Raw genomic sequence first — 23590 nt, 5'->3', positions numbered from 1 at the left:
AATTGCCGCATACGGTTGACTGTATGTGTCTGTAACTGAAAAATGCCAATAAACACTATCTGATTTGAAAAAAAAGATGCAGACATGTGTTAAAAGAGATGAAAAGCCCACAAAGCCCCAGGTAACCAGAGACCATGTGATCTAGGGCTGCCTGGACTTTAGGTCACATGACGGAGAGACTTTTCATTCATGGCATGAAAGAAGGAGGATTTTTTAAAATACTAACATGATGAAGTAATATTGATGGCCGATTTATTTAGAGTAAAGCGTGAATTTTTCAAGACAGGTACTCTTTAATATATACACACCAATCAGCCATAACATTATGACCACTGAGAGGTGAAGTGAATAACATTGATTATTTGGTTACAATGGCACCTGGAAGTGGGGGGTTAAATATTACAATGGCACCTGGAAGTGGGTGGGACATATTAGGCAGGAAGTGAACATTTGGTGGTCCAAGGAAGAAAAACCGGTGAACTGGTGTCAGGGTCATGGGCGGCCAAGGCTGTACCTCAAATTGCTGAAAAAGTTAATGCTGTTTTCAATAAAATGGTGTCTGAACACACAGCGCATCACAGTTTGTTGCGTTTGGGGCTGTGTAGCCCCAGACTGGTCAGGGTGCCCAGGTGCGACCTGTGTCCATTGCCAAAAGTGTCTACAATGGGAATGTGAACATCAGAACTGGACCACAGAGCAATGGAAGAAGGTGGCCTGGTCTAATGAATCACATTTTCTTTTACATCATGTAGATTGGCCGGGTGTTTGTGTTGCTTACCTGGGGAAGAGATGTCTCCAGGATGTACTTTGGGAAGAAAGCAAGCCGGCAGAGGCAGTGCAGGCACCCCAAGCTGAAAAAAGTAATTTCAGGTAGGTGCGCTCTGCCCCCCACCCCCCCAAGAGAGCATCCCCTGGAAATGAAATGATGGCAGATAGCAAAGAAGCTATTGCTTCCCTTGCTGTCTGCTGTCTTTTTTTTGTAGTATTCTGACACCTGCTGCCGTCAGAATAAAAAAAAAAAAACAGCATGGGAATGAATAGCGAGATTGCTATTGGCTATTTCAATTTGCAACAGCCAATAGCAAGCTGGTTATTGCACCCGCCCTCTGCTGCCATCAATCAGCAGAGGAGGACCTGATGGAGAACTTCAGGTCCACCTCTGCTGATTGACAGCAGCAGTGAGCGGGTGCAATAGCTAGTCTGTTATTGGCTATTGAAAATTGAAATAGCCAATAGCAATCTCGCTATTCATTCCCATGCTGTTTTTTTTCTCTCCTAAAAAAAAAAACAGACAGCAGGGAAAGGTTTAATCTGCTAGATAGAGCAGAGTAAACCTTTCCGGGAGAAAATGTTTGGTGTTGACTTGGCTTCCAAATTCTCCAGATCACAATCCAATGGAGCATCTGTGGGATGTGCTGGAAAAACAAGTCCGATCCATGGAGGCCGATCACCTCACATGACCTGCTACTGATGGCTTGGTCCGAGATGCCATATCTTCATACCTTCAGAGGTCTAGTGGAGTCCATGCCTAGACGGGTCAGGAAAAGGGACCTACTCAATATGCAATGGGAATCATTTTATAAAAGGTTTTCTTGCTACAGCTTTTAATAGTGATTTGAGTTGTTTTACCGGCATGACTGACTCAAAATATAAAATCCTGGTAATGTTTTAACTTGAATACCTCCGAGCTTATTTACTTTGCTGTCATTGGAAACCACCAATAGGTTTGTCGCTGCTGCCACCCTCAGGACATGTAGTGGAATGACAGTCTAGAAGCGCCGCCGTCATTTCTTGTAATTTAAAGGGAAAGTACATCGGGCGATTGAAAATAGAAATTTACATTTTTCGGTTGTTTTTTGCGTAATTTTTATCTTCAATATGTTCTATTTATTGTAAAACTGTAATTTTATTAGGTACAATGCAAATCTGACACAGTTTTGATCCCATATGTGTCTCACTATAAAATGCACGTCATGGCATTTATTAACTGGTTAAAAATAAGCTATGTTTCTGCAAAATTGGGCAATCTGGAGGGTGAACCGCTTTTTTTCATATTAAATAGACTTTTTTTCACTAGTAATGAAAAGGTAGTGACCGTTAAACCCCCATTAAAACCCCAAATGTAACAATTAGGGATGGACCGATACTGGTTTTTCGGTATCAAGTACGAGTACCGATATTTTGCTTTTGGTACTTGCTGATACTGATGCTTCAGCTGGCATGGAGCCAGCTTTCCAGGCAATCAGGAAGCCCTTGCGATGGGTAATGACATGTCGCCTGGCTTCTTGATTACCTGGGAAGCCGGCACCATGTTGTTTGGCCATCTCGATTGTGATTGGCTAGAAAACCGGCTTCCCAGCCAATCAGCATCGAGCCGGCTTCCCGGCCAATCAGGCAGCCGGGTGGCGAGTAATGACCCGTCTCCCGGCTTCCAGATTGGCCAATCAGCAAGGAGTCAGCTGTTCAGCAGGCTAGATCCTGATTGGCCGGGAAGCCGGCCTCCCAACCAATCAGCAAGCAATCGGCTATTCGGCCGGCTCCATGCTGATTGGCCAGAAAGCCAGCCACCCATTACTTGCCACCCGGCTTCCTGATTGACTGGGATGCCGGCTCCATGTTCCCCTACGGCACTGCCGGTCAGAGGAAGTTCAGGTATCTGGGCAGGTATCACAGTATTTGGGCGAGTACGAGCCCAAATGCACAGTATCGGCACCGATACCAATACTAGTATCGGTATCGGTGCATCCCTAATAACAAAAAAATATACAAATATTAATGTAGTTCTGCATTCATTAATACATAATTGAATATAGTTTTTTTTTTAAATGCAAGCAATGCAGCCGCCTGAATTTGATTTGGTATCAGCCTCTTGCAATCCCTGTGCAGCAGAGCTCAGACTGGGAGTTGATGAAACAGCACAAGGAGCTGATGAACTGTGCTGCAGTGTTCATGCACTAATATCGGACTTGCTCATAGTAGGAGAGAGCAGAGTGCCATAGAGATAAGCTCTATAATCACCAGGGTTACCCTAGCACTGCAAGGGTTAAGGGCTAGTTTTCGTCTAGGGTGTATAATAACAAAGATATACTCATCTGGCTGCTAGACCAGTCCAAGCAGCCTCCCTTCTCCTCCGCTCCAGGAAAGGAATATCCCTCTGTGTCCTCATGTTCTATACACTGTATTAGACGTGAAGACTCATGGGACCTTAAACCATCAAAGCAGAGGAGGAGAATAGGCTGCGGGGAACGGTCAAGCAGCCAGTTGGGTTTGAGGATCAGGTGAGTAAATCTTTTTTATTTTAGACCCTGGAACAAAATGAGCAGTTAACCCTTGCAGTGCAGGGATAGCCCTTTTAGTCTATTGAGTGGAAATCACTCATCTCATAGTTCTCCTTTAAATGAAATGAGCAGATAAACACGGGAATTCTCATCCATGTAACACCGTTGTGACAGCAAATAATGAAATCTAGTGTAGCCGTCACACCTCCTGCCATCATCTCCCAGCAGCAACATCTCTGAGTCTCTGAAGTGCGTCACTGCGTCTCCGAACCCTGCTATTGGCTATTGCCTTTATTTTAGATTAAAACAGGCCTTGGATATTTATTTATTGAAGGTCCCCTTTATTGTCAGCCCCCCTCCCCCTCCTCCCCCCAATCACAATTAGCTCCCAAAAATGTAAAATTCCGATAGTTGGCAGTTCTGGGGTTGGCTGGGATGCTAGTGGATGGGCTGCACAACATTATTGGTTGCTTATACAGTGGTGGTCTCAACATAATAGCTAATTCGGCTGAGGGACTACTTCAGTTTTAGCAAACCAATGACGCTGTGTGGCCCGGTCACCAGTCAACCAATGACGCTATGTGGTCCGGCCGCCAGTCAACCAATGACACTATGTAGCCCGACCACCAGTCAACCAATGACACTATGTGGCCCGACCACCAGTCAACCAATGGCGCTATGTAGCACGGCCACCAGTCAACCAATGACACTATGTGGCCCGACCACCAGTCAACCAATGGCGCTATGTGGCACGGCCACCAGTCAGCCAATGACGCTATGTGGCCACGTCACCAGTCAACCAATGACGCTATGTGGTCCGGCCGCCAGTCAACCAATGACACTAAGTGGCCCGGCCACCAGTCAACCAATGACACTATGTGGCCCGACCACCAGTCAACCAATGACACTAAGTGGCCCGGCCAGCAGTCAACCGATGACGCTATGTGGTCCGGCGGCCAGTCAACCAATGACGCTATGTGGTCCGGCCGCCAGTCAACCAATGACGCTATGTGGCCCGGCCACCAGCAAACCAATGACGCTATGTGGCCCGACCACGAGTGCTGAACCCCGTGGGAGTGAGGACCAGGTGGGTATAGCTGCTTTATTTGACCCCCTAGACAAAATGAGCACTTAACCCATGCAGTGCTGTGGTAGCCCCAGTGCAAAGGTAAGTTTGTTAAAGTTCTTCTTAACCCAACACAAGACGACCATCAAGGCCAGGGGTGGACAACTCCGGCCCTCCAGCTGTTGTGGAACTACAAGTCCCATGAGGCATTGCAAGACTGACAGTTTAAGACATGATTCCCAGAAGCATGTTGGGACTTGTAGTTAAAGCATAGCTGGAGGGCCAGAGTTGCCCACCTCTGGTCAAAGCCCTTCAGAACAAGCTGTGAAATAGCTGCGGGCCCATGAAGCGCTGCGCAATTCCCGGCGGTTGAAAATCTCACAGATCCGCGACTTGCACGGCTCTCCCGAGAGGAATCACTTCATACAATGAATCTATTTTCCCGTCCCGGAGAACCTTCGTGTACGGCTCCGATGAAACAAATAAATTCCATTCAATGAGCCTATTAAAGTAAGACTCGAGCGGCGTGACGGCGGGGAGGTCGCGGCCCCCGGTAAATACAATATAAACACCGGCCCTCTGGTGAATAAGCCAAGCGAACAATATTAAGTTGGCGCGGCAGAAGGCATAACAAAATCCCGGACAGGAGAGTGGCGGCTCTGTTCTGCCGAATCGCCCGGAAAATCTGCCCTGTTTATTTAAACTCTGCTTGATGAAGGTACGTAAACAATGGTAATACTTCCAGGATATTTTCCTAAAGATCGCCATTTTTTTTTTATATCATTGGCCCTCTTACACTGCGTATCTCCTCAATGAACTCTCTATATGTTTCTTTCTAGCTGTCATTCTGATGAAGTGGAGACTGCGGAATACAATAGCGGTTTGTTCCTGCTTCTTCCTACGATATTACTCTTGTCCCGGGGTCAGGATGTAGAACGCCGATTCTGACACAAACACATGACAGAAGGCTTCATTCACGCCGTACTGTTTGATTTCATACAAGGGTGAAATGATCCCGCCATGCACAATACAAAAGGGAGACTACGGAAGGGATTGTCGAGAGCTCCGATGAACACCGTCACGTAAAATGTGCCAGAATGTTACATTGGGATACACGGGAATCAATAATGTTTTTGTGTTTTTTTAAAGTGTATCACCCAGCCGATCGAGGCTCCACACCTAAATAGATGAATTCACAAAAACATATATATTCTCTAAATATTGTTTCCCGGGGACCATGACGTTTTCCATCATACATAAGAAATAGACATGGGCGATTCGTTTAGTTCCGAAACAAAATTCGGACGAATGTTCGGACATTCGGATGTATCCAAATTCCGAATGACAGATATAACGAATGCAAACAAATCCGAATCTCTGTTTCTGAAATTCATTAGCGGTAGTTCGTTTGACCGTTCTCGTTTCTTATTTGTTTCATTCGTTCATTGCAACAAAGTGACATTAGAGAAGGAGAGAAAAAAAAATTCCCACTCAAATGTCACTTTGCTGCAACGAACGAACGAAACGAACGTTCGAACGAACTACAAATTGACTTTCACACCTGAATCCCGAAAAACTAAATAACACAAAATCCGAATCATAACGAAACGAAACTAAACACATTTTTTGCCAGTGCGCATGTCTAATAAGAAAAACAAATAAGGGTTCCCATCAAAGCCAACATCTTTAGATCCCCGGATCCACATCTTAACTCAATATTAACTATCATCTTAACTATGTTCATTCATCTTTATTCATATCAAAATATATTAAAAAACACTAAAAATTAGACATGTAAGCTGTGGAAAAATTTGGTTCAGTTTGGATATTTCATTATTTCGGGTTTCGGATTCGGATGAAATCCAGATTTTCGTTAGTTTCGGATGAGTTTACAAAAATTCGAGGCGGATACCACAGAAAACTAAGGGGTCTATTTACTAAGCTGCCGAAGGATCTAGCCGTAGCTTCGGCCGATCCTTCGGCTAGCTTCGGCCCCAGGACCCCTTCGGTTCAGTAGAACCGAAGGGGTGCTGTACGGGCTATTCACTATAGCCCGTACAGCTCCCGAACGTGGCCGAGCGGCTCAGTCGAGCCGAACGCATATGCATCGGCTCGGCTGAGCCGCGCTGAAAGCCGAAGCCGGCCGACAGCCTGCTTCTGACAGCCGGGCGGAGCCAGCCGTGATCTTACGGCTGGCTCCGGCCACTTGCAGAGAGATCAGCGTCCCTGGTTACCTGCTAACCAGGGACACTGATCTCCAAACAGCAAACTCTCCCTGGCGCTCCGGAAGTCTCCTGCTCTTGGCCGAGAAGGAGAGAAACACTGCTGTTTCTTTTTTTCTCTTTATTCTGACCCTCAGTTACAGGTCTAGTGTTCAATGTACACTAAGTATGTTGACTTTAACATTTTGTAGCAAAAGGTGTCCCTTCCTATCCATCTCAGCATATTGGGTATCAGGGGCTAAATGGACTAGGAGCCAATTGGGCATTTGGGCAGAATTCCAGGAACCTGAACATTTGAATTGGCACCTAGAATTTAAAGGGCCATTTGGTTGTATTTGTCCCTCCAGGTCAAATGGTTCCCAGCCCTTCCCTGGGTGGTATGATTTTCATCACAGCAAATTGACAGACTCTGAAGGTGTTCCAGACCCTGTAGACCTCCATCGTAATAACCAGGCCTTTGTTATCTGAACTATATTACTTAATATTTAACTTCCTTCTCCATTGTTGCAATGGACTCCAGTGTTCCCTCAGGTAAGTTGAGCCTTGTAATTGAATTCACATTTCCTTTGGATTAACTCATGTTATCAGTAAATAAAGTAACGGCGGGTTATGAAAGGAGTATATTCATATGTTTGACTACAGGCTTATCGCCTTCCCCAATCTGCATTCTTTATGTACAGTCTGCATTCACAATCCTGTTTGTGCCATTACATAGTCTGCTAATGTGTTACATCTCCTCTCTCCAATATAGGATATTTGATTCTTTTCCACAGTGCATTTTTTGTTTAACGTCTTTTCTATAATCTCCTGGGACGCGAGCCAAAAGGTTCCTTTGAAAACCTCTTTTTTTTATATATATATATTTTGTTCAAAGTACAGTAGATCTGCACTCTGTTTGCAAACACACAGAGAGGATATTGTGACAGAGCGTTCAGGTAAAACGTATAATGACAGGAAAAGGGAAATTTGGCAGAGCAGAAGAGTTCTTTTACCTAGGTTTCTTGGCCTCAGTTGCCCTGCGATCCTCAAAGTCTAAGCAGCTTGGTGGTGGCCATTTTGTCTCCTACAAAAGTAGGGTTGCCACCTGTCCGTGATTCGCTTGGACAGTCCGTTTTTTGAGTCCTGTGTTCGGGTTTCAGGCCAGCTGACACTAAATGCCGATAACGGCACATTACATTCTTTGACAGATTCTGCTGCCTGAGGTCCTGTGCTAGCTGGGGACCTCGGCAGCCTTCTTGTGGGCTGCGGGCAGCTGTAAACAAGCACCGACCCACACATCTCCTCCTCCATCTTGTTGACACCATGTTGCCCGCCTCTGGACCCCTGGTGAGACACCTGAGAGCCCACACAGGTTGCCTGAGAGCCCACACAGCTCACCTGATATCCTTTATTCAGATTTTATTGAAGAAAAGGTGGCAACCCTATACAAAGGTCAAAAGAGAAAGTCAGTGCCTGCAAAAGAAGACTTAATACTCACAACTCCAGCTGGTAAGAAGTCCTCAAAGCACCGGAAACGTAAGGCCAGAAGCAAAATAAATAAATAAGCGGAGGGCATACATGACTAGGTGTATAGGGGAGACAAGTTACAAAAAAGAGTTAACATGGGTTCGGTCTTAGTACAAGGTCACTTTCCTGATTGTCCAGGTCAAAAGGTTAGGTGGAGCTTTAGTGGTGGTCTGGGTAGGAGGGTCCTCTCTTCAGCAGTTGGAGATTGTCTGATGAGGAGCAAACATCCCTCCCGCCCGCCCATTTTGTTGTTAGGCACTGAGTATTTATGCGGTTGGGGTCTTTGGAGGCCATCAAAAAATAGGTGCCAGTATTTAATGTTGGGGACCTGTCTTAGTATGGGTCCTCTATTAATGTTGTGTAAGATGGTGAACACTAAATTGGATATTTGGAGTTTATGCAGTCAGTTGGTGGTTGTCCCCGAGGCGGTGTGTTCTGGCTGGGGGCCTAACATGTTTTAGTACTGCAGCAGGGAACGGATCTAGATAAGGTGTGGCCTTCAAAGACCTGCAACTTTGTTCATAAACAATTTCAACATCAGCCAGAATTACATATAGTTATGTTTTATATTAAATTATTTAATAAAAGGCTGCTAAGGCCAGTTAATGCCATTTTGGAGTGTGGTCTGTTTATTCCCTACAGCAGCGGTTCTCAACCTGTGGGTCGCGACCCAAAAGTGGGTCGCAACCCATTGTTGAGTGGGTCGCCGTGTCCATTTCTGCTGCGCTGGGTGAGAGCCTCCTCCTTGCACAGCAGTGTCAGTCAGCGGGAGGACAGCAACGGCTGTGAATATAAAAGTGCAGCTGTACACACTCCCTGGCCGCTGCAGTGACATCTAGTAGCTGGGGAGTGTGTACAGCAGGACTTTTCTATTCACAGCCATTGCTGTCCTCTGGCCTCCCATACAGTGCGGGCTCTGCAGGAGGTGGGCATCTTAACAGTGCTAGGGCTGAGAAGGCTGCATGGAGACAGAGCAGTCAAGCAGGTAGCAGGCATGCATTCTTGTGAGTGTGCTTCTATTTTTATTTCTAAGTCCAGTGTGTTGCTATGTCCTGAGTCCAGTGCCTTACTAAGTCCTGAGTTCAGCGCCTTACTAAGTCCTGAGTTCAGCGCCTTACTAAGTCCTGAGTTCAGCGCCTTACTAAGTCCTGAGTCCAGTGCATTACTAAGTCCTGAGTCCAGTGCCTTACTAAATCCTGAGTCCAGAGCCTTACTAAGTCCTGAATCCAGTGCATTACTAAGTCCTGAGTCCAGTGCCTTACTAAGTCCTGAGTCCAGTGCCTTACTAAGTCCTGAGTTCAGAGCCTTACTACGTCCTGAATCCAGTGCATTACTAAGTCCTGAGTCCAGTGCATTACTAAGTCCTGAATTCAGTCCGTTACTAAGTCCCGAGTCCAGTGCTCTGTTGGGGGTCACCACAACTTGGCAAATGTTACCAAGGGGTCCCGGCCCTAGAAAGGTTGAGAACCACTGCCCTACAGGGACGCGTGGTGGGTGGTCTTGGTGGCTCGTAGTAAGGGAAAAGATTGGGGACATCTATGCTACCTTAGTCATGGGCTTAATTAGCCTACATTCAGAAAGTCGGGCCAAAGAAGCAACACATATGTCGGATATGTACAAAGCAGGTTCTGCAGTGCTTATGTTCCAGATCATGTGACCTAACATAAAGGGAAATTTTGGTTAGGGTGTCCCCAGCCTATTCGCAGCCTGAGGGGTTTGCTTTAACTACCTTACGTCCATGGCCGTTTGTGAACGGCCAGATGGACGTCTGCTCAGAGCGGGAGGGCGTCTTAAGACGTCCTGCCCCTCCCCCCTCTCGTGTCCGCGCTGAGCGCCGCACACGAGAGGGAAAACCGTCAGCATGTAAACAGCCATCGATGGCTGTTTACATACAAGCGGTCAGGCGTCTCTAGAGACGCCCGATCGCTTAAAAAATTGGTAAATAGCTTAGATGTTGAGAGGCATTAGGGGACATCACAACAAAGTTGTTATGGTAGGGTTGTTTACAGAAGTCCCAGAGGCTCCTAACTGGTCAAAAAAAATATGTGTGCAGGTGTCATCAAAAAAAGACACCAAGATTTCTTGATTCCTTGATGAGCATGCCCTCTGTCTTAATTCCACCCAGGGAGGTGTACTTTGTATTCATACCACCCCAGGAGGATGTCCTCTGTCTTACTCCCACCCAGTGGAAGTTCTCTGTCCTACAACCCAGGAGGATGTCCTCTGTCCTACAAAGCAGGAGGATGCCCTCTGTCTTACTCCCACCCAGGAGGAAGTCATCGTTCCTAATACCAACCAGGAGGATGCACTCTGTTTAAATCTCACCCAAGAGAATGTTCTGTCTTAATTCCACCCAGGAGGAAGTCCTCTGTCTTACTCCCACCCAGGAGGATGTTCTCTATCTTAATTCCACCCAGGAGGATGTTCTCTATCTTAATTCCACCCAGGAGGATGTCCTCTGTCATACTCCCACCCAGGCATAAGTAATCTGTACTAATACCAACCAGGATGATGCGCTCTGTTTAACCACTTGCTGACCAGGGTGTTAAACCCCCTTCCTGCCCAGACCATTTTTCAGTATTCAGCGCTGCGGTACTTTGACTGACATTTATTCCGTCATGCAACACTGTACTGAAATTAATCTATACCATTTTTTGGGGACAGATAGAGTGTTCTTTTGGTGGTTTGTGTGGCGTATTCGTTGTTTTTGCACATAGGCGCACCCAACGCATATTTACGTGTATAAGTGCGTGCACGCGGGGGCGGGGGACTTAAAACTTTTTTGGGTGTTTTTTTTACTTTTTTTAATATGAGACTTTAATTTTTTTTAACTTTTTTTTTTTTTAATTTTACACTTAACTTGATTGCTATATCATAGGGGGCTAAAAATCCCCCAATGTGATAGCTAGAAAAAAATGACAGGTCCTCTTTATGGAGACATCAGGGGTCCCCAAGAACCCTAATGTCACTTAGGGACCTCCAAAGAAGCTGATGAAGCAAAGATCTGCTTCATCAGCTTCTTCTCTGGCTCTCAGCCAGAGAAATGACAGCTAAGGGCGGAAGTGATGTAATACACATTGCTTCTGACTTTAGAGAGAGAAGATGGAGGGATCAGCGGTGGGGGAAATGCTGATCTATCCTCCTTCTCTCAGAGCAGCTACGAGCAGCCGTTGTTCTCGGTCCCGGGCACCGCAGGGGGGACAGAGGTGACGGGATAACCTGCAAGGACAACGATGGGTGGTGCGCGGCGGGGGGCGGCGCCATGCGAGGTTATACAAAAATCACGTGCATGTACATTCACCAGCCGGGAAGGATCCGCCGTCCGCCCGTATTTTTACGATGGATGGACGGCAAGAGGTTAAATCCCACCCAGGAGGATGTTCTCTAGCTTAATCCCACCCAGGAGGACGTCCTCTGTCTTACTCCCACCCAGGAGGTTTTCTTTCTTTAGGAACCAAAGAGGAATTTGTTAGTGTTTCGCTACTACTGCCCTGTCCTCTGTCAGCAGCACACTGGACACCCAGGACTCTCATTCCACACAGTACAATGGTTTGGGTCTCCAGCAGTCTAGCATGCTTCATTCACAGGGCTCCAATAATTAATAGACTTGTGCACCGTCAAAAAATGCGTTCCGTTTCGTAATATCCATTATTTCGTAATTCGTATCCGAAATACGGATTTTCGTTAGTTTCGGCACATTTTCGTAACTTTACGAACATTCGTTATGATGAAGTTAAAAAGCAAAAATACCTTTGTTAATATTGGAGTCGATGTGGTAGTTGTTTTTTATCCGAAATACGAATTCCGTTAACGGATTCCGTATCCGAATTTTGTATTTCGGACTTAAAAAAAAAACTACCATCAACTCCAATATAAATGTACTTTGCTTTTTAACTTCAATATAACGAATGTTCATAACGGAACGAAAATACGTCAACGGAATTTCGTATTTCCTGCCTATGTATGTATTGTAATGCAACCCTCAGCAGCAGCGGATCCGTATTTCAGATTTAAAAAAAAAATCTTGTCAAGTTGTTCAACCTCATTTACAGGGGTAATATTAGTTCCTGTTTCAAAGAAATTCGGATCCGAAATTCGTTAACGGAATTTCGTATTTTGGATATAATTCGGAAACTGCAATTCGGATTTCGTATGCTTTCCGAATTTACGAATTTCAGGAAAATTTGTACGAATTTCGATTCGTAACGATACAAATCGCACATGTCTAATAATTAACAAAACTGCTCAGGGACAAAGTAAGCATGGAGGCTGCCATTACTGACCTCTCTTTCTGACAAAAATTCTAGTTTCCTGGCTGCCCTGCTGATGTCTCCCTTTTGTTTCAGAGCCACTGACTCATAACAAGTATGCAGCTTAGAGTTCTGATCTCACTTTTACTTTTCTGCTCCTGCACAGTGCTACAGAAAGTATTAACGTCAGAGACAGCCAGGCAACTAGTATTATCTCAAGGGGGTCAGCAGAAGAAGCACAGCCTCTGTTCTTCTTTTAACCACTTCCAGGCCACAATATGTACATATACGGCGGGGCCGCAGAAGTGGTTAATCCAAGAACACGACTTCTGCTGCAGCTGTGTTCTAGGTGTCATTTTAAACAGCCAGCGATGGCTGTTCAGGTACAAGCAATCGGGCATCTATACAGCCGCTGGATCGTTTGTACCGATCACCAGTATGTGCTGACGTGTGACAGTCTCATTGTCACACGTCGGCTCGAACTATGAGGTTGAGTGAAAATCACTCACCTCATACTTCTCCTTTAAAGAACAACTGAGGCTATTTAAAAAAAGAAATTTGGGGGATAAAATAAGGGAGAGTTGTAACCGCTGTCAGCTTTTTTTCTGCCATATGTATCCCATTAGGTTAGAGATTTCCTTTCGCTTCCTGTCCAATAGCCACAACAGGAAGTGAGAAGAAATCCCTCTAAAATGAAAAAAAATCCATGGTGGTCAGCAGGGTCACCAGAACTAGCATTTGACGATTTCCCATTCAGTCCTGTTCTGGTGACAACTCAAAATTTGGGATTTTCTTTAACTTACAGTGATAACGGTCACCAGGGCAAATAGGGCGGATGGCTCTCCCTAACGGGGACACAGACAGCAATAAAAACCTGAGAGGGGTTCTAATCCCTCGCCACTCCACCCGAAACTAAAAAAAAAGTTTTGGGTTTAGTTGCACTTTAAGCAAAACATACAGAAAAGGAGAAGCAGCAGCAAACTGATAATCTCATCTCTTTGTCACTCTGTTCTCTCTTCCTATCAGTAAACTCCTTGCATTGCAGTACATCTGATTGGCTCCTTGTGCTGCTTTTCGCTACAGGGACTGCAAAAGGCAAATCCAGGTGCTTACACTGCTTGAATTAAACAAAATACATGTAGTTATATTATAATGATTACAGAGCTGCCTAAGTGTATATTTTCTATTTGCCTGGAGTTCAGTTTTAAATAAACCTCGGTGTGGTGCACAATAGTATCCACACAGGAGACAAATTCACATTCACAAAGCTCTCTTTAGATGAATGACCTTATTAATGAAAGAAAAGCAAACAGCTCCAGGAATGCAGAGTATACATTCTCCACACAGGGCCAGGAATACGAAATCGAGGTGGATAGATTGGAATCATTACCAGAGCCATTACCTGATGCCCGCGAGGTGGTGTCTAGCGTTTAGCCCACTGTAATGCATCACAGCAGGACGCAGAACGGATTAATACACAAATGGTTTCATTTGGCCAGAATTACACATGCAGTATTAATAATACATAACACTGGGTTCAGTATAAACTCCGAGAAACAGACATAGGAGTGAAATTTGCACTCATTTACTGGAAAATACGATTGAAAGCATGAAACCAAACTTTTATGTTGGATTTAAAGAGACAATGTAACCAATTTAAATCATTGCAGGTCAAAAAGCACAAAAACATGATATGAAACGGTATTCTAAGCGCTTACTTTTTAGCGTTTTTCCAATTATTTTCCATTGACGTGCAATGTGCCATTGAACTTGCTAAAAAATGTGACCACTCCAGCAGGAGCGTCCCGAGGCCGGTGTTCACCCGGAGCGGATTCCGGTTGACACTCCGCCGTGATGTCATCATGCATGTGCGTGACGTGACCACGCGCGTGCACGATGACATCCTCGTGCATGCACATTCATCTTTTTGATACCTGCCGGCGACCATCTTGGTGATGGGCGCTGGCAGAGAGAGGAGGGGACGTTCACCCGGCGGGATGAGGTTTGCCACCGGATCCTCTCCTCTCTCCTGCAACTGTCAGGCTCTCAGTCCATGACCAAGTGCCCCACTTTTTCCCCACTACCCCACAGCCAGTCATTTTGGTGTAAAACATAAAGACACCTTGCCGCACTTACCGGGAAACCCCAAATTAGATGGGGGGTGTTTGCAGTGACTACGGATGGCGCCGCCAAATAGTACAAAATAATTGGATGTCACCAGCACAGCAATAATTTTGCAGTCCGAAGTGTTTGTTTATTGGAACGTCATGTCACCAAAACTAGCTCTTTCGGGGCCGCGCAGGGTCCCCTTCATCAGGCTCAGCAATGACAACATGACGTCATTTTCAGTTCTGGTGACATGACGTTCCAATAAACGAACACTTTGGACTGCAGTATTATTGGTGTGCTGGTGACATCCATTTATTTTTTACCCCTCCATTGGTGTCACCCAGGTACGGGCCACACCCCCCTTGTAACGTCACTGCACTCCAGGAAGAGTGAATTCCCTAGCACCGCCCCCTCCCTCTTTGCATGTCATAGCCCTCTCCTCTTGGGACTGTCTAATTACTGTCCGTGCTGGACCAGATCCTCTGCCCCTCCCTTCACCTCCCTACAAAACCTTTTACTGTATCTGCCGGAGGGGTGAGGAGTGAAAGGGGGATACTATAGAGCAGAATTTGGCAACTTTGGCACCAAAACTACAAGTCTCATAAGGGATTGCGAGCCTGTGACAAATACAGATATGACTCCCAGAGGCTTTAATGAGGCGTCCTGAAGTTGTTGGCCCAGGTCAGGGGCGTCCCGAGGCTGGGTGACACCCCGAGCGGTAACCGAGTGTCACCCCGCTGAGACGTCACTGCGCATGCGCGTGACATCTCTGATACCTGCCGACGGCCATCTTGGTGATGGAGGCTGGCAGAGAGAGGAGGGGACAGTCACCCGGCCGGATAAGGTATGCCGCCGGGTCCCCTCCTCTCTCCTGATACTGTTGGCGTTCGGTCCATGACCGAGCGCCTGACTTTTCAGAGGGGGGTGACACCAAAATGACTGTGAGGGCCGCACCCCCCTTGTGACGCCACTGCCTCAGGTGGCATCTGTTTGGGTTACATGGGGGAAGGTGGAAGGCAGAGCAGCATGGCTGTTCTGCTGCACAACGTTTGCAGTGAGCCTGCCCCCTCCTTTCTGGCCAGAGCATTCCACGTTGCTAAGAGCCGGGTGGGGAGATGGGTAAGGGCCATATACATCTCCCAGCCCAGCTCTTAGCAACCTGGCATGCTCTTGCCAGCGTCCTGCTGAGCTCCTGGCAACCATTGATGTCACTGGTTGCCAGGAGCTCGGTGGGACCGGACCAGAGCAGCACAGCTTACTAAAGCTGGGCGAGGAGATGCAGAGCCCTTACACATTTCCCTGCAAAGCTCTTAGCAGCGTCACTTTCCACCAGCACCCCAACCCTCCCTTCCCCACAATGATTGCATGAAACATCCACCTCCCCCTACCACAACCCGGACCTCAAGGGGCCAGAAAGTTTAGGGAAACCCCTGGAAAGAGGCATGATGGTATGTATGCGTGTGTGTATCTGTCACTGTGCCGCCCCAATGGGGCATAGAAGTTATTTAGATAAAAGTTTTATATAGATTGTTTTCTCTATACCTTTTCCTATGGACGTTTTGTATATCTAGTTCACATGTTGCCATCTAGTGGCCTTTCGTGATATTGCACCTGTTTTTCCCTGATATCCCTGAGATCGATGACACAGTTCCTCTGTATGTAAGCCCCACCCTTCTTGTTGGTCAGTATTTCCTGTGTCATGGCCACAGCTAACAGCCACATGTAATCAGGACACATGTACTCTGCATAGTACCGTAGGAAAGGCATCATCTTTTGACCATATAATACTGAAAACCATCCATCTGCTGTATCCTGTTGTTTGATGTGCAGAATAAAGCAACCTTTGTGGATGAAACGGTATTGGGGAGTTCAGCTATCTGACAATGAATGTCCACAGTGATGGAATCTGCTTATACAGGCCAGGCATAAAGGTCTCACAAGGGATAAATTGCTATCACAACAATCGGAGTCAGAATAGTCACTAATAGTTCCCATATCCCTGTATATTCTGCATGTGTTCAAACTAACAATATTGCCCAAATGGTGGCCCCTCCTGGAGCCTAAATTTACCTGGCGCCATGGCTGATCGCATGGTGTAGCACCCTGGCAACCGCAATCCAAATAGAGGCCAAGATGGCACCTTGCTTGGCAGTAAAGCATAGGAGGATGTATGTCTGTGAAGTTTCCCATTCATCCAGGTCATGGTATATCTGTAAAAAATAAAGCAAGGCAACTGGACTTGATGTATTTTTCTTGAAGACATTTCATTGGTCATCCAACCAGCTTTTTCAATTTTTAATGAATTGAGAAAGCTGGTCGGATGACCAGTGAAACGTCTTCAGGAAAAATACAGCAAGTCCAGTTGCCTTGATTTATTTTTTACAGATCTAGGAGGGTGTAGCTCCACTTTAAGTAAATTTTTCAAACCTGTGAGGTCTTATACAAAGGGCTGCGTCTGTTTAATACAAATAAAATCAGTATGGTGAATCTTCAGCCTTCCAGCCACACAGGAAGACAGAAAGAGATTACTTTCCTTTGGTTGCTTTTTAGTCCTGCAGTTAATAGACGTGAGATTGACTCGTTCACTATCCCGCTGGATACATCTGCATGCACAGGACGCTGGCAGGGTTCGAGTCGTTACCTTGGCGGGCCGCCGTTTACATTGTCTCCTTTATCTGAGGCACAGTGGAAGCACTGACATGCCCCGGGCACCCTCTCTGTTGTGGGTATGTTATGAATAAGACATGGTTACCATGGCGCTCGGCCTTGCATCCTGATTATATACAGCGCAGATTTAACGTTTACATTGCTGCTGGGCTAAAAGTGAAATATTCCCCCTGATGAACGCCGGAGAGCTACAAAAAGTTGGCCGAGCCCCGGCCCTTGGAAAACTTTATGACTTTATTTTCACATTTATTCATTTGATTTTCTGCCTTCTAATGTAGTACAGATTTTCCTCCCACTCTGTAATACAAGTAGAGTCAAAGCTAAACTCCGGGCAGATAATAAAGACACAAATTCATGCAGCTCCATATTCATTACTACACCATGAAATGCCTTTTTGTTCATGCAATGACCAGGTATGAATCCCCTGTACAGTAGAGCTTTGACTGAGAGCGGGAGAAGCAACACAAGGAGCCAGTAATTTTGCTGCAGGGCTGACAAGGAGCATTCTGATAGGAGGAAAGAGCACGGTGAAGGAGGGATGAGCTCATCAGTGTGCTGCTTCTGTTTCATTGTCAAGTCCAGCGTTTCTCAACCTTTTTTTCAGCCACAGAAACCCTTTAAAAGAAGGCAAAATCTCGAGGCACCCCATTCTAAAATGTAATGGATTTTAAAGGGGAACCCCATGCAAAAACAGGAAAAAAGTATAGGTTCCCCCTTTACTTCGAAGTCCCCCCCGGCCTCAAATCTGGAACCCCTTTATGTCAGAGTTACCTCTTTACAACAGAGTCCTCAGTAGACATCTCAACTCTCCCGGTTGTTCCTAGAGTCTCCCACTATAAGATAGCGGCTCCCGGACACCCGGGTGAGAGAAACATTTTCTCCCGCAAAGGTTTGCTCTGCTTTATCCAGCAGAGTAAACCTTTCCCTGCTACCTTTTTTTTTTCTGACATAGGGGCCGCCAGCCGCCGTCAGTCAGAGAGAAAAAAAAACAAAACAGCATAGGAATGAATACCTAGATTGCTATTGGCTAATTCCATTTGCAATAGCCAATAGCAGACTAGCTATTGCACCCACCCACTGCTGCTGTCAATCAGCAGAGATGGACCTGAAGTTCTCCATCAGGTCCTCCTCTGTTGTCTGACAGCAGTAGAGGGTGAGTGCAATAGCCAGCTGTCCTGGCTGTTATTCCTCATTTTCTCTCCTGGCTGTCTCTTTGCTCTCTCCCCTGACTGTCTCTCCTCTCTCTTTCCCGGCTGTCTCTCTTTGCTCTCTATTGTCTGTCTTTCTCCTGGCTGTCTCTCTTTGCTCTCTACTGTCTGTCTTTCCCCTGGCTATCTCTCCTTGCTCTCTCTCCTGGCTCTCTCCTTGCTTTCTCCCTTGGCTGTCTCTCCTCTCTCTTCCCTAGCTGTCTTTCCTTACTCTCCTGGCTGTTTCTCCCCGCTCTCTCTACTGTCTGTCTCTCCCCTGGCTCTCTCTCCTGGCTCAACTTGCTGTATTTTGCAAACAGTGTAGTGCAACAGGCTGTGTAAACTAATATTCTTTGATGTAATACATAGCACTTCAACCACCAGTGTCCACCAGAAAGGTGTCAGGGAGCTTGGCTCAGCAGACTCAGGCTAATAGGTAATCATGTGTGCACAGCTAAATAAATATACTAAAATAGAATAAAGGGGCCGCCATTCACACCCTTCGTGATCTACCAGCATCAGCTTTCGGAGCTACTGGTAGATCACGATCTACCTAATGAGCACCCCTGCCCTACAGTGTTCTTCTATAGTGTTCCTCAGTAGTGTTCATCTACAATGTTCCTCCATAGTGCCCCTGTATAGTATTCCTATAGTATTGCTCTATAGTGTTCCTGTGTAGTATTGCTCTATAATGTTCCTCTATATTGTGCTTTTATAGTGTTTCTTTCTTTCTTCAGTGACTGTAGCAGGAACTATTGCCATTTGAAGACCCCCATGAGATAAAAGAATGTGGACATAACTGAACCAATTGGAGGATTATTGCCATTATATACAGAGTTTTTTTTAAATTTTTATATCTTTGCCTGATGTCATACTTTAAATTTTGGAAACTTGAAACAATCTGGATTTCCAGAACTCTCGGTATTATGAGGACATTTCCTCTCCCGGACTCTGTGCACTTGTGAAAATGATGAAAGATAACTGAAGTATTTGCAGTGAAGTCACTGACACTCCAGAGAACAACAGCTGGACGCCATGGGGGTCATTTAATCTGTTGTCCTCTCACGGGGTCATTACCCAGGGAAGGTAGAGGAGAACTTGACATGATCACACGGATTAGAGCAGCTGTTGTTTTCTTAGGGAAAAACGATCAATGAAATGACAAGAACAAGTCTACTGGATTTACAAAAGAAATTTTTTTTTTTGTCTGTGGATATCATAAATTGTGTTACGTATACAGGCGTTCCTTTCTGCAGTAGATCTTTACCATTGTCTATACAGCACCTCCTTTCCTTTTTAACAGAAGACATTCATCTATCATTGCTTTCTTGACAAACGCAATAAAGAAAGGCTTTGTTCCTCATTTTTGGTTATGGAGAAAAGCCATGGAAATCATTCTTCACTTCCCTGTGGCCAACATGCCTTCAGCAGCTCGGTCACAGCTTCAGAGTCACACGTCTAACTTGCAATATACACTTTATGGCCAAATGTTTTTGGACACCTGAACATCACCCCTATGTGAGGTTGTTGGACATCCTAACATTAATAGACATTACCATGGAGTCGCCCTACCTTTCCGACCATAACAGCCTCCACTTTTCTGGGAAGGTTTTCTGCAAGATTTTGGAGTATTGGTGGGAATTTGTGTCCATTGAACCAAAAGAGCATTAGTAAAGTCAGGTTTTGATATTGGATGAGAAGACCTGGCCCACAATCTGCATCCTGTTTCATCCCAAAGGTGTTCAGTAGCGGTGAGGCCTGGGCTCTGTGCAGGCCACTGAAGTTCCTCCACACCAAACTCATCAAACTATGTCGTTATGGATCTGGCTTTGTACACAGGAACATTTCCATGTTGGAACAGGCAAGGATCTTGGCCAAACTCTTGCTACAAGGTTGAAGAAGCACAATTATCTAAAAGGCCTTAGTATGGTGTAGCATTAACAGTACCCTTGACTGGGAGCTCCTGAACTCATTCATTTGGAGGGCTGTTTATAAACTTTTGGCTATATGATGCAGGTTTGTTAACTATCATTTGGGCAAGGCATGTAAACTGGAATCCATGGCTTTTATGATGTAAGTTGTGTTGTAATTTAGCTTCCTCTTTTTAGGAAAGCGAGAGGAGACACCCAAAATTATCCTCTATGTCCTTGAGTTTAATTGTACGCCCAAAAGTGTACAACACAGATACACCCTAAAATGTAGAATCATTTATCCAACTTTCAGAATAATATTCTAGGCAAGGATTCATCAGTGTGTCAGACGTACCAGCGAACTAGTAGCGTGGTAAGGAACCCACTGGCAGGAAGCGGCCGATAAGTCCAGAAACTAACTACAATTTAGGGGCAATCAGAGAGAATAGTCAAAGTCCAGTCCGGGTCGAGGCAGGCAGCGATGGTTCAGAGGCGATAGACAGTCCAAGGGTTCAGAAATCAGGAAGTACAACAAAGGGGGCAACAGGTAACAACAGGATCAACAGGGAGGCTAGGTGTTCACCATAAAGTGGAATAACTCAGCAATAAGCCAGAGCTCAGACCAGATTTTTATAGCCAGGGGAGGTAAGACCACCCCCTGGTCACCGAGGCAACCGGGAGGCCACCCTCCCCGGGAACCAATGGCAGACGAGAGAGATGGAAGGTGTGTGCTGGGAACCTCCTCCAGCAAGGTCCACACCTGATGGCCCTAATGACGCAGGAGCGCTACGCGCACCCAGGCTGGCTAATATTATATTATATTACCTGCTGGGTATGAGTTCAATGGAACTTAATGGATCCCCTCCTTTGGAGTGAAGCACCCAGACCAGGAGGAGTCTGCTGCAATCCTCCTCCTCCGCCTAAACACCTCCACCAACCAGTGATAGTTCTAGAAGTTCCACTAGCCAGCAAAGTTCTAGAATACTTTAGAACTAATCTGTTATTAAAGCTGAAAGAATGTAACCCCTTTATTTCTACATTGTTATAATAAAGTCTATTTTTAAGCTTCTACTTTAACAAGACAATGCTGTACTATATTGCAGTGATGGCCTTTTGGGTGCATGTCCCACGCTGAGCCGCCTCACCATGCGGAGCATCGCCGGGTGAGGCAGCCGGAGGGTCCGGATTGCGGGATGGTCGGTAGGGGGGATGGCATGCCTAGTGGAACGACCCTGCTCCCTGGGGCTCCGCCTAGGCCGAGGATTCCTCCCAGGCCTTGCATCAGGAAGCGCTGATGCGCGCTTGGATGGAGGTTCTGGAGGGACCCTGGAGGGGCTCCTAAGGCGGCGCTGGGCCCCAGAAAATCGGGAATGGGCAGGAGAAAAACGTTCAGGAGGTCTGGACCTCCTAGCGCGTGGTGCCCTGCGTGTTTGCTCAGGTTGAGAAACCTGAAGCATGCTAGTAATTTGTTGTTGCAGCCATGCGGAGCCATTGTCATCCGCAGCCGCTTTTAATAGAGGAAATAAGCCAGAAAGAGCTGACATTTTCTTATTCTTGTCTGGATAGGGAAAACTGCAGGAAGTGTACTAACCGTGTGCTGGCTCCCAACTGCCTGGACCAACCCCTCCCCCTGCTCTAACCACCTGGATGCTCCTCCGGGACAACTTGACCCAGCCAATCACGGTAAGGCCCCATTCACACTGAGCGATTCGCAAATCGCGCGTTTGTCACGCGATTTGCATTTTGCAACGATATTGCGTAGTTTGTCGAGCGATATCGCGCAAATGATTGCATTGACAAACTAGAATCGCGGCAAAATCCGCTCCAAAAAGGGTCCTGCTGTAGCGACGCACGACCCGCGACGCACGACCCGCGACGGACAGAGCCCCATTGCCATGCATTGGAGAGCGATATGGCGTGGTAAATATCCGCGATATTGCGCAGATTACCGCACAATAAATCGCTCAGTGTGAATGGGGCCTAAGTGACCTCCCTAACACACTCCCTAAAGCATTAAGTTAGTCACACTTAGACTAACTTAATGCTTTATCTACCTGATTGCCCGCCCACCCTGTCATGCCGTCCTTTCGCCTATTCTTTTGTCTTTTGCTCCAGGACTTTCATAATTGTAGTTGCAATATCTGAGTGCAGTTTATTGCAAAAGGTTTTTGCCATCAGCAATTGTGAGCGAGTAGCAATAACTGTATCAGAAAAATGACAAAGCCGAGTCTCTCCGGAACATAACATTTCTGTGCATGCAGAGCAATCACAAGCGAAATCAATGTTAAACGCTTCATGCAGATAGAATCCGATAATTTTCTAGGAATCAGGAGAGAAGAAAATGATGTTACATTGTGTGAATTCTAGACAGAAGTAAATACTGGGCTGCAGGTCGCCGGCGCCCCCTTGTGGTGAAATTGTATATTGAACAAATATATAACTAACATTCAACAAAAAGGAGGAAAGGAGCAAAACCCCCGAGAAAAAAAAGAAACTGTAAAGAGAAATAAAGAGGATGTTATGACTGAAATCCTTCTGAAAATGCTAGTTGCCTGTCTGTTCCTGGCTTCAGTACTTTGAGCCTTTGAAGAAGAAGAAGAGTCCTGAGCAGTCAACAGTCAAGGAGGCAGAAAAGTCAAAATTGCTTTTTTATTACTTGTTCTAGGACAGAGAATCAAAGAACCACAGTGAAGAGCTCCATCTGCAAAGAGGTGACAACGCTCACTCACCATACTGCCTCCTAATTTGGACTACTAAACAACTTCCCCTCTCCTCGTTGCCATAATATAACAGGGAAGTGGTCTGTAGTTCCAGAACAAAAGAACCAGGCAGATCTGACAACAACGTCTTAGGATTTTAATACAGCAGAGGAAGTACTTTCAGCTCACTACAAAAAGGCAGGAGCTTGTTGAATTTCCAGCAGATCAACAGGTATTTTTCCCATACTTGAAACATTGTTAAAGAGACAGAACACAGGAAATGTGAATGTATTGCAGAGATGTAAATGCACTTTGGGGGGTATTTATAAAAAGTTTGCAGAGCCATTTGTTCTAAATTTTACATTTGTTATGTGTGAATAGAGCAAATTGTATTGTATTATTGCATAGAACAAATGTAATTGACGGAAAGTGCTGCTAATGGCCAGTAGTTGGAGCATAATCCTTATTTCCTGTGCTCCTCGGCACACTCTAGTGGCCACAGTGCAGTAAATGTGCATCCAAATATGGAGAAATATTATGGGGCTTATTCACTAAAGAGCCGAAGGTTCCAGCCGTAGCTTTGGCTGATCCTTCGAGTCCCTCTTCGGCCGCCGGAGTCCTTCGGTTCAGTCGAAGGCAGCCGAGCGGCTCAGCCAAGCCGAAGGCATATGCTTCGGCTCGACCGAGCCAAAGTGA

The sequence above is a fragment of the Nanorana parkeri genome, unplaced genomic scaffold, assembly GCF_000935625.1.
Source record: "Nanorana parkeri isolate BGI_ZX_2015 unplaced genomic scaffold, ASM93562v1 scaffold397, whole genome shotgun sequence".
Lineage (NCBI taxonomy): Eukaryota > Metazoa > Chordata > Amphibia > Anura > Dicroglossidae > Nanorana > Nanorana parkeri.
This window is presented reverse-complemented; position numbering follows the sequence as displayed.